Source organism: Phocoena sinus, chromosome X (genome assembly GCF_008692025.1).
Source record: "Phocoena sinus isolate mPhoSin1 chromosome X, mPhoSin1.pri, whole genome shotgun sequence".
NCBI lineage: Eukaryota > Metazoa > Chordata > Mammalia > Artiodactyla > Phocoenidae > Phocoena > Phocoena sinus.
This window is the reverse complement of record NC_045784.1, coordinates 58676545-58689080: the sequence shown is the minus strand read 5'-3', so window position 1 is coordinate 58689080 and position 12536 is coordinate 58676545.

Here is a 12536-nt window from a genome sequence, read left to right as displayed (position 1 = left end):
GATCCAACTTCAGAAAGGGCTGCCCGTCATCTACAGGGACAAGTTCACACTTCTAAGGTTGACATTCATAATTCCACACAAGCTCACCCAGCCAAAGCAGCTGGCCTTCCCAGAACACACTAAACGTCATTAGCCCTCCCAATGTGTTACATGTGCTCTTCTCTCACACACACACAAAGAATGCTTATCCTTATTTCCTTGACTCATTTCACAAACGCTTACGTGGTGCTTTCAATGTACCCGGCACTATTCTAAACTTTTTGCACATTTTAACTCATGGACTCATCACAGAAACCATGTAGGTACTATTATTATCCCATTTTACAGATGAGGAAACTGAGGTACAAAGAGATTAAGGTATTTGCCCTATCTCCTGCACCTGGCAAAGTCCCACAGATCCTTGTAGCCACTCCTATGAATAGCATAAGCCGTTCCCTTTCCAATTGCTCCTTCAGCTCAGTTTCGTCAGCAATAATTCTATATTGAGTTGAGTTATCTGTATGTCTTCCTGTCCAATAAGAGTTTGGGAAAAAAAAAGAGTTTGGATCCTCTGAGACCAGGGACTGAGTTTTATTATTTATGGCATATCCATTGATCAGGAAGGAGCTTGGCACAGAGTTGGCACTTAGGGAATATTTGTTCAAGGACTGAACGAATGACCCAGAAGCAGCCTTGCCCAAACTCAGTGGTGGCAGAAAGATTTGGGGTCTTCTTTCCCCAACATCACTGGGGTAGAAGAATGTCAAGATGGCTCGGTGACCAAGCATGAAATGCAACCACATTTGGCGAGAGGGGAAGAGAGAGAAGGCCCTTCCACCCTTTCGTGCCCTTTGTGTGGTTGACTCAGACCTGGCACCCTGACCACAAAGCCATTTGGGCTGATGGGGCATCTACATCTAGCAAGCCACGAAAGCTGGCAGCTCTGGGGTCTGCTCCAGAGAACTGACCTCACTGGCTTCTGTGTTTCCCTCCCAAGGGCCCCATGACTCTGCAATTCAGAGGTTCATATGGAAAAGAGCAAAGGGTTTAAATGTCACCCCAGGGAGTTGGGGTTTGCTGCTCTGGGTCTCAAACATTATGCTTTACACAATTTGCTCTATCCTTCCCATGCTGGCCAGATGCACTCTGTGGACAACTAGAGGGCAGTTTGGGCACAACTCTGGCCTCAAGTCCTAGTTCCACCATTCAGTAGCTGTGTAACCTTTGACAAGTTATTGAACCTCAGTTTCTTCACCTAGAAAATTGAAATATTTTTTTTCTCTGCCCCACAAACCTCGAGATAATGGATCTGAGAGCACTTTTTAAGTGGAAAATGACCAGACGTAGAGAGAATAGCGGTGGAGTGCTGCTTGGAGCAGTGTCCTGCAGCTTTCCAACTGAAGGCAGAAAGGTGAAGGATGGAGCCTCAGCCTTTCCCATCTCCACCTGGCTGTGTCCGACTATGGCCCAATCATTAGCCTTTTCTGGGCCTTAGTAAAATGGGAAGGATCATTCCTAGGTCCTTGCAGCCAAGTCTTAGAAGAGTTACTGGATGGGCAGCAACAGTGTATATGTTCTACAGATTTTATCAGCTCCAGAGAAGGGGCCCTTAAGAACTGCAACTCTCAGAGCAGCCTGGGGTTTGAACTCCAGCTTCAACACTTACTAGAAGACACATCATATCACTTTTCTGGGCATCAGTTTCCTCACTATTAAAGGAAGACGGTAACACCTACTTCCCGAAACTGTCATGTGACCCAAATGAGAAATCACTGATAAGATGCACTTGTCAGTGGCAAACTCACCCCTTAGCCTTTCGCCTGCCTGGCTACTTCTTTCCTGTCCTTGTGTCATGCAGGCTGCTCAATTTCATGTCTACTAATTCTTTTTGCCTTTATCTGGGAAGTAGTTACAGCACCCACCCACAGCTGCCCCTACTCCCACTCCTGGGCCTTAGCACACACCCCTCACCCTGATGGAACTTGCAGAAAGCCTTCCTCCTCTTACGGGTCTAACTGGCTCAAACTATCAGGTCAGAAGGAATTCCAGAGAAGTCCCACAGTTCTCTAGGAGGAACATTTCTCCTCTGTGTGGTATCCTCAGGTAACCTACGCCAAAGTCTGAAAAAGCTGGCCACGCGCAGGTTCTTAGATAAACAGTGGTGAGTCTTGAACAGAGGGGGGCGTCCACACACATAGCGGTGAAAGGGATGGTGAGCCAGGCTGTCCCTCTGTACTTCCTTGACAACAATGCATTGGAAGCCAGGCTGCTGTCCTGGAACCCCGAAGAAGAAGGAGCCTTGTGAAAGTGTTCTCTCCCGCCAAGAGTTCAATCAGAAGGCCTGAATGGCAGGATTTAGCCCCACATCAGCTGCATCCCCCAGACTGGAGAGCTCAGGGACAGGGACCACGTCCTTGTCAAAACAGAACCCCAAACCCTGTGTAGTGAGAGGCTCCATGAGGACAGGGCCTTGTCTTGTTGTCTTGAAGTCTGGGGTAGCCCCAGCCTGACAGGAAGGTCCAGAGGGGCTCTTCACACTCAGGGCCCAGGGGCAGGGCCTCTGGGTCAGGGTCTCCTCCCCTTCTGCTCACCCCTCCTTTCCTGGCTCTTCTCCGCCCAAGCCTGGATGTTCTATGTTCTAGTTTAACCAAGGAGGCTGTTCTCTTTGACCAAGTTACTGTCCTCCATGCCTGGTGGTGCCACCCATGCTCCCTTCTGCCTTTGACTTGCTGTATAACCTTTGGGCATGTCACTTGCCCTTTCAAGTCTAATGATATCTTCATCTGAGCATAAAAAGTTAGATGGACTAGGTCAGCAGGCTTGCAAATTGTGTCTCACAGTGGCTGGGGAGGAGCCTCAAGGCCTACCATGGGGATGTTGGGGGAGGGGAGAACAAGGGAAGGCTGAGCCTGGAGGCTCACGTTCCCATCCCTACCCCACCTTGCTTCAATCAGAGCCATGTTGCTTTTTATCTGTTTTATACATTGAGCTTCCACACGGGATTCGGTTTGGGGGAAAAAAGTCTGCGTCTAAGAAAAAGCAAATGGACTAGACGTGTCCTTACACCTGGGCCTCAGTTCCCTTCTGAGTGATCATTGCAGGCCATAAAACAAGTCAAACATTTATAGCAGTGCCCAGCACGTAATGATGATGACAATGATAGCTACCATTTACTGAGCACCGTATGCTGGGCATCGCTTAAAGGCTGTACCAGGGTCAACTCATTTGCTCCTTCCAAATCTTCTCAAGAAGGCACAATTGATATCTTCATTTTACACATAGGACACTGAGGCACAGAGAAGTTAAGCAACTTGTCCAAGATCACACAGCTAATGGGGAGTACAACTGGGAATCAAATACAGGCATTTTGGCTCTAGTGCCCTACTTCTTGATCGGTCCAGCTATTGGCTCTCCATACATATTTAGTTATTTTTGTTATTCTTATGGTTATTTCCATTGGTATGTTCTCTTACGCTTCATCTGAAAGCTGCGCTGAGTTCACCTCTCAATGTGACTGTGCACCTAAAACCAGACCGTGGCTGTAGAGTGGGTACATTCCTGTTCTGGCAGCCAGCCAGGCCAGGCTTCAGGGTGCCCTTGCCCCAAATCTGCAGAGATAAAGCCTATGGTCTGGGGCCACTTCCCCAAACAGTGGGCAGTGGGAAAAGACTGAGTTTGCTAAGAAAATAATGGACTTGAGGATATGGGGAGGAGGAAGGGTGAGCTGTGACAAAGTGAGAGAGTGGCACGGACATATATACACTACCAAACGTAAAATAGATAGCTAGTGGGAAGCAGCCACATAGCACAGGGGGATCAGCTCGGTGCTTTGTGACCACCTAGAGGGGTGGGATAGGGAGGGTGGGAGGGAGAGAGACGCAAGAGGGAAGAGATAGGGGAACATATGTATATGTATAACTGATTCACTTTGTTATAAAGCAGAAACTAACACACCATTGTAAAGCAATTATACTCCAATAAAGATGTTAAAAAAAAAAAAAAAGAAAAGAACTGGCTCGCATGCTCAGAGCCTAGAAGAAGCCAGGGAGCAGACTGGTGGGAACCTGTAAGGTGGCTGGATGTCCCACAGGTGACAAGGCTCTGCTGACTTGCTCAGTTCAGCCCTTACTGACCCATCACTCTAAATGTCCTCCATTCACCCAGGTCAGCCTTCCTTCTTATATTTCTTCTTTTCTGGCCCCCTCTGTTTTTCTCTTCCTCTCCCTTCCCTCTCCTTGCTCAGCAAGGCTCATAATAACTTGCTAAACCACAACCCTCATATTTCTTATATTTCCACTTACCAGGGAGTATTTCTCAGCTGGTCCTGACTGATTCTTCTAATTGATCCTCGCACTCTGGCCACATTCATCTCTTCTCGGACCCCACCCATCTTCCTCAGGCTGGATCCCCTAACTTGAATCCTTCAGCCCAAAACCTTACTCCTTCTCCCTACCTTTACTTGGCTGTCAGAGCCACTAACTCCCTGGGTGAGTCCCTTCCCTTTTCTGGGTCTCAGTTTGTCCATCTGTTAAAGGTTGAAGGGGAGCAGTGATTGGACTAAATGATATCCGAGGAGTTTTCTAGTTTTAATTTGCAACCATTTTATATCTGGTCCACTTAGAAAATTGAATCTTCTTGGCCACTTTCCTCTCTCTCTCTTTCTCTCTCTCTCTCTCATTTATATCTATGTATATGCACACACACACACACACACACAAATGTGTGTGTGTGTGTGTTCTGAAAACACGCCCCATCTGACAGTCACCTCTTGCCTGTTCCAGACAAATTGTCAGAACTAGGGGCAATGGGGACCCAGCCCCAGATGGACCAAGGTTTCTGTTCTCAAGGTGCTTACAGTCAAATTGCAAAGACAAGCATGGAGATAAATAGAGCATCCCTTAGAGTTTCCAAAATGCTTTCATTTCTTTTGTCTCATTTGGTCCTTACAACAACCCTGTGAGATAGCAGGAGAGGAACTGTTATCCCATTTTACAGAGCAGAGGACTGAGAGTCAACGAGAAGACAGATTTCACCCTAGCTGATCTGACCGGCAAGTGGAGAGCTGAGACACAAACCCAGCTGTTTAATTTCTAGAGCCAGTGTTCCCTCCAAAGCATCATGCTCTCTCACATTTTCAATAGCTTTGACAATAGAAGCTTTCTGGAAACTGCCGGAAAAACTTCCTAAAGTTGGCTAATTCTTAAAAGTGGGAGTGAGGAGTTATAGGACTTTGGCTCTCCATTTTATATCCAGATATTCAGGTTAAAGTCTCTCCTCAGAGAATGTAGTTTATTTCTAATCCTTATGTGAAGGAAATAGCTCCAACACAGGCAGAACATGATCGGTGCTCTAAGGCAGATAAACAGTATGCAGAGGCTTTGAAGGGGGGGAGGGGACAGTATTTGAACTGACTGTCAAAGAATGGCAAAGGTCTGAACAGGTTGAGATGGGTGTGAGGAGTCTCAGAATCCCAGGGACCACAGCAGCTCTCCAGCCCAGCAGCTGTTGCTGACTTCTGCAAGAGCAGCCCTGCCTAGAAGGATTTTTTCCTGAACAATTAGGTGCATAGAGTGGGCAGGATTTCCTGTTTTCTTTCCTTTCTTCATTTTATATTGTGAGGTACCTGGCCCTGAGTCCCAGCCTTGGGAAACACCTGCTTCACCCACCCGCCCCTCACCTGGAATGTGATCACAAATTGCCCTGGAGATGGGCCAGTCCAGCCAGACCCAGGCAGAAGGAGCCATAGGGACCAGGAGGCTTACAAACAGAAGGGGTCCCAGCCAGGCCTCCCCACACTACTTTTCACTAAATTCCAGGATTCAGTATCAAACTATCAGATGATCAGATTGATCACATTTTTGGAAAAACAAGGTCAAACCACTTTCCGATTAAGGGCCATACAACCACAGTGTGTAGGAGATGGAAGGGCCTTAGAGGTCACTCTATCCAATCCCCTCATTTTAATGATGGGGAAGTTGGGGCCCAGAAAGAGAAGATACTTGCCCAAGGTCACAGAGCTGCTAGCCACCAAGCCATCGTGCCTGATTGTAACTTTAGCCCAGCTGACGTGTGACCCTTGCTGTGAGCCAGGCCTCCACAGGGCTCATTGGCAGATATGAGAGAGCAAGCACATCTGGTCTTTGGAGACTGGAAGTATACAGAGGCACATCTGATACCTCCATCGCTCTGCCCGAAGCTGCCTATACACACTGTCTCCCTGGAGTGGACTCCAGAGCCATTCAACCTGGGCCCTCCCCATCAGAGAGGCCCAGGGACTCATTCTTGAGGCCTCAACTCCTGCCTTCTTAATCTCAAGTCACACTTCTGGACTGGAGAAAACATCTCTCCCTTCCCCCACTCTCCTGCTTGGACTGGTCATGATGGTCAAGTTTATAATCATTTAATAACTATTATTTGTGTATTGCCTGGGAGCTTATAGAGCTGTCTCACTCCCACTATCACAGTTAGTTCCCACAACAACCCAGGAATTGGGTGTTTGGATCTTTATTTTCAAACTGAGAAAACTGAGGCTCAGAGAGGTGATCACATAGCTGATAAGTGACAGAGTCAGAATTCAGACCCAGAGCTGTCTGAGTTCTTCAGAAACTGAGCCCTTGTCATCAGCCTAAGGCCACCTTTTTCACTGGTTTCTTGGCGAAGATGGATAGGCTGATAGAAGGATGCAGCAAACAGTTCTTGAGCACTCTCTCTGTTGCTGGCTATGTATTGGGCATGAGGATGCAGAGAGGAATGAGACAAAGTTTCTGCCCTCAGGGAGCCTACCAGTTCAGTGAGTGCTTCTCAAACTTTTGCACCAGAGTACCCCCAAACGACTGAACAGAATGAACTCATTCCCTACACAGCCCCAAAGATCCGGGGAGCCCATGTAGCCAGCCATAAGTGAGAAATTTCTTGGAAGTCTCCACTTTTATCTTACAAACTCATGTGAATTTTGCATGCTATTCCGTTACATATATTTATGCTTGTTTTAATTTAAAAATGATGTTTTTCCCCCAGATCTTTTAGGGAGAATGAGCTATTCCATACTGATGCTCTTGGAAACATCTGGGAAGAGGTTCTGCTTACCTCTGGCCCAAGGGGACACAGAGACCCCTTTGAGAAGCAAGAGACAGTAGCACGTTTTTGTGTGGTGAAGGTTAAGATTTTGGTGAAGAGGCTATGTGTGTGTGTGCATGCATTCACACATGTGACACATATAGAAGCTCTGTAGAAGCTTCAGAGGTGGCCAGAACTGTTTCTTTTGCAGGACCATGTTTCTTTGGCACCCAGACGATCCACACTTCTACCCTGTCAACTAGCTGTGAACTAGCCATGTTCCTCAGCCCAGAGACCAGAACTGGAAAGGACACTAGGTGTTCTGGAAGGTTTTTTTTTTTTTCCAAAAGACCTTTTGCTTTGGCCATTTTGGTAACTGTGGTTGGGAAACAAGATGGCACCCACCTCCCAGCAACAGAGAGCTGAGAGGGGAGAAAGTCAGGCAAATTTACAGCAGCTCATGTGGGGCAATGAAGTAATGATCCTTGAAGGGTTTTGTATTTTGTTTTTAATAAGGAGGCCATTCCCTTCCCCTGTGGAATGTATGCCCTGAAATATCCTGCTCTAGGGGCACATGGACACAGAGTTGGAAGCCTCTGTTCTCAGGAGCCCTACTTCCTATGTTTTCATTTTTCTTCTTGAAACGTAAACCAAATCAACTCTTCCTGTTTCTGGTTTGGGGATGTGGAGGGTCACACAGCAGGGACCCTCTAGCAAACAGGTCAGAAGGGGCCTCTGAAAGCTGCCCCTTGGCTGCCCTGCCATGGGAGGAGGGCTATAGGAATGGAATTTAGTCCCACGGAAAGAGGAGGAGAACAGCATCCAGGCTGTGATGAGGAAACAGCTCTGCTTCCGATGCCAGTTTGCTCTCCTTTGCCTTTGCCCTTACCTCAGGCTGATGAAAGCCTGGACACCACGGAGCTTTCACCAGCTGAGCTGCTGATCTTCAGCACTTGGGTACTGTCAATTGGGAGTAAGTTTAGGGAAGAGTCATCAGGACTGTGAGAAATTAGGAGTGGGAGCTGTTCATTCTGTGGAAAGACAGATTCTGGGAGAATATTATACATGAGTGGGGACTTGGGTTCTGGTCTCAGTTTTACTGCTAAGTGCTGTCTGCTGTTTTTCAGATCACCTACCTTCTCTGAGCTTCAGGTTCACCGACTGCAATGGGAGTATTGGACTGTATGAGCTACAAGCTTCCTTCCATCTCAGACTTTGGGAAATTCTAAATGCCATCAGATTAGTCATAGGGAAAGAATGAATAGAACAACTTCATGAGACTCCAAGGGGTGAAAAGAAGACCACTGGGTGGAAGTTGTGAGGCAGATTCTGGCTGCATATAGAGAAGAACTTTCAACTGAGTACAGGATGAAAAGGGATGCTTGACGATACCTGGAGAGTTTGGTCTGAGCCTGACTGGGCACATAGCAGGAATGGTATAAAGGGAGCCTGTTAAACAGGTGAGCACTGGACTAGAGCAGTGGTCTCCAATATCCACATTTATGCGGCCAACTTCAGTCTCCAAATGAAATCTTTATGGAACTTCCAAGAGGTGAAATAGATTGGTTGAGTGAAGCAACCCCCCCAAATCTGTCCTCTCCTCACATCTCCCAGTGAGTCTCTGGGGACTCTAGAGTTCCTCGGGACTCAGTTTGTAAGCCATTGATTAATACGAATATGGTCCTTAGGTGCCCTTCTTGCCCTGAGATGTAGGTAGCCTCCAAGTTTCAAGGGTTTGGTGGAAACGTGTTTTACATGGATCTGTACCATTGGCTGCAACTGTTAAGCCCCTCAAAGCCCTGTCTCAAGACAATTTGTCATCTGGAGCCAGTGGGGGCTCTGTGTTCATCTGTAATAGCTAGTTCAGAGCTGAAATGATAGGGAAGAAAGTCTGCTGAGAAAGAAGTCACTAGTCTAATTACCAGAAGTTCCTTTGCTATGCCATCAAAAATAAAAGACAGTCCTTGGCAGATTCGTTGTTTACGTGAGGCCCTGTGCTTAGTTCTGGGAATACAGAGGTCAGTCAGATATAGTTATTGTACACGAAGAGCTCATGGTCCATGGGAGATACAGGAAAGAAAAGAAGCAAATGCAGAACTGCATGATGTGTTATAATAGAAATATGGACAAGATGGGCTTGTCCAGAGGACCAGAAGATGGCTTGACAAGCCAAGTAGAAGGACTGGCAAAGACACCCACAGTGGAGAGTCCAATATGAGAGTTCATTGTATGCGTAGGAAATTCTGAGTTGTCCCATGGGGCTCAGAGATGTGGGGATGTGGTGTGAGACGAAGTAAGAAAGATAGGTTATTAACTTGTGAAGAACCTTGATTGCCAACGCAAAAAATCTGGACTTTGACAAAAGGTAGGGAACAGTCAAAGGTTTTTGAGCATGACCAAATTTTTCTTTTAAAGAGAGAACTCTGGCAGCAGTATGGGAGGTGGACTAGAAGGGAAAGCATGCTGGCAGGGAGACCAGTTAGGAACTGTAGCAACCATCCATGTCAGAGATGCTAAGGGCCAAGATGCAGGGCTATGGCAGTGTGGGTGGAAAAGAAGGGGCAGATTTGAGAAACATTACAGAGAAGTTTCATGGGCATGATTTGGTGACTGCATGGTAGTGAATGAGATAGGGAGGAGCCCAAACGATTTCCATGATTCTTGCTTGAGTGACTGGTGGATGATGGTACATTAACCAAGCAAGAGAATCCTAGAGAAGGAGAAGGTTTCCAGGAGAATGATGAAGAACTATGCTCTTTAGTGTTGAGTTTGAAGGATTCATGTGACCTTCTGGTGGAAGCATCCAATAACGCTTTCCAGACCTGTCATTCCATCTGCAACTCCCATTCCCTCCCCAGCCCCTGGGTAGCTGTCCATGCCACGCAGCCCTTGCTCTGATCTTCTGGATTGGCCCAGGCTGTGAAAATGGCCAACTAAGCTGTGCCTCAGGACATTTGCTCGGCTCGTATCGGTAAGCCTGGGCTTGGCTTTCTGTTTTGTACTCCTGACAGCAAGCATCGGGGACCTGGACTTCCCAGCCCATTTTGACCCCAAAGGAAGCTGTTACTCTCCTCCGTGGGTCTGGAAATCCTTCCCCTATCCCAAAGAACATCTTGAAACTGCCCTTTTCACTGACCCTATCCCTGCCTCTCCCTCCTTTCAGCCTGACTCTGGCAGGGACAGGGGGTGGAGGACGACACAGAGTAGAGTGCAAAGGACCTTGGGACCGTCTAGTTCAACCTTCTCATTTTTCATACAAGGAAACTGAGGTCCAGGCAGGGGAGGCAACTAACTCAAGGTCACAGAAGGAGTTAATGTCAGACTTGGGATTAGATCTTAGAATTTTCAACTCACAGTCCAGTGTTTTTTACCTTGGCTGAATTCACTGCAGACCATGGTTGAAAGATTTCCTGTCTCAAATGATAATCAATTCCAGATACCCCCTAAGTCGGTTTTTATACTATTCCAAGTTGCTGGGTAAAATATCTGTCAAATGCTAGATAAGCTATGCCCTGAAAATGTTCTTCATAAAATGGCAAATGTTAAATGGCCAGATCTGTCAAGAATTAGTTACAGTAATGATTTGGTCATTTTCAAAAGAGAGGAAGTTAATTGAATTATTACTATTCTGATGATTTTCATAGACTCAGTGTTTTGACCTATTCTCCTCTTGAGCCTTAGAAGTGACGTCTAAGAGCAACTTAAATAAATGCATTTAAATAAATGTATTAGTTTCTATTTTTTCCCTTTTAAACTAGTCTCTCTGCCCTCTCAGAACTGGAGGGAAGGGTCTGGGCAGCTGATGGACAAAGTCTGGTGCTGAGTCCAAGCCTGAAGCCAGGCTGGAGCCAGTTGGGTTGGGGAGCCAGGGCTCTTGTTACAGGCCAACTATTACCCCACAGGTCGCCTCAGCCACTTCAACAGGAGAGCTTGAAGAGAAGCCCTGAATGGCTCCAGGCAACAAAAGGAGCCTTGTGCACTGGGAGCAAGGGGCCTCAGGGAGGATTCGGTGCAAGGGCAATGGGAGGGAAGGTCAGCAGCCTTCTCACCTCTGTGGACTGCTGGGAAGGGGAGCTAATGAGTTAAACAGAAGTGTAGGGTCTGCAAGTCAAGAAGTCGTTGGATTTCAGAGCGGCAAGATATCTTAGAGGTCATTTAGACCAGACTCTTCATACTATAGTTGGGAACAGGAAGCCCCAGAGAGGGGAAGGGGCAGGCCCAAAGTCACACAGCTGGTCAGGGGCAGAGCCAAAACTGGAACCTAGAACTTCTGGTGCTCTACTCAAGTGTTCTCACTTCAATACCTGTGAGGCAGTTCAGAACTGTGGATTTTGTTTGGAGGGAAGGGGCTCCTTTTAGGTTCCAGAAACTATTCCCATCTCAGGAGCAATTCATCCCTAAGTAACACAGCATAAGGAGTATGGATTGATGCAGGGAGCTCAGGAGCATCTAGTGAGTCTTGGAGTGAGCTTCAAAGGTCTAAAGGCCTTCTTGACCTGCCGGTTTGTGTTACCGCTACCTCTGTGGTTTCCAATGCTGGGTATATAGGCATGGGATGGTTTGGAGTGATACACTGATGTTTTGAATTGTGATAGATATATGTTGAATTCAATATACATTAGGAAAGCTGTAACTAGTACCTCAACCCCTCATTTCATAGATATTTACGGCTTAAAGTGAGGTTATTGTTTAAAATCGGGTTGAGTTAAAGAAACATAATAAGTACATAATGGCACAGGACGAAATAATGGCAAAAATTGCGAAGCTGGTTCACCAATAAGTGAAATTTGGGAAACATTGTGCTAGTGGATTCTTGGGCCATGGTAGCAGGACCACCAAAGTTTATTCAGGCTATCCTCCTGGGCCTGGGCAGCATTGCATATGTTGAAGCCAGTGGACTTTCCTAATGTTCTCCGGTGCAGATGGTGCCAAAGGTTTGCTCTGTCAATGAAACCACTAGGACAAAAGCAGTAGTGTGGCAGAGAACCCTTTGATTGACTAATCTTAATAGGAAGAAGATTACATATGAAAAGCATACTCAATTATCAGCTTTGAGTCAGTGTATTGGCTTCTCCTTCTCTAAAATGTCCCTGGTCAGTCCTCCCCTCCACCACTTCTGCTCTACTCTGGTGGAACTTGTAAGAATGGCATATGAGAACACAACAGGCTCAATGTACAGATAGAACACTGAGAGTTAGAAAGGGGAAGGTTCTTAAGATCATTCAGCCATGAGTCATACAGTCAAGACTGGGTCCCGGGTCTCTTGATTCCCAAACAAATGCTTTTTCCACCACTGCTCCACATTTCCTGCCCTGCAATTCCTTCTCCATTGCCCCCCCCCCCTTTTTTTTTTTCGCGGTACGCGGTCCTCTCACTGTTGTGGCCTCTCCCGTTGTGGAGCACAGGCTCCGGACGTGCAGGCTCAGCGGCCATGGCTCACGGGCCCAGCCGCTCCACGGCACGAGGGATCCCCCCCGGACCGGGGCATGAACCTGCGTCCC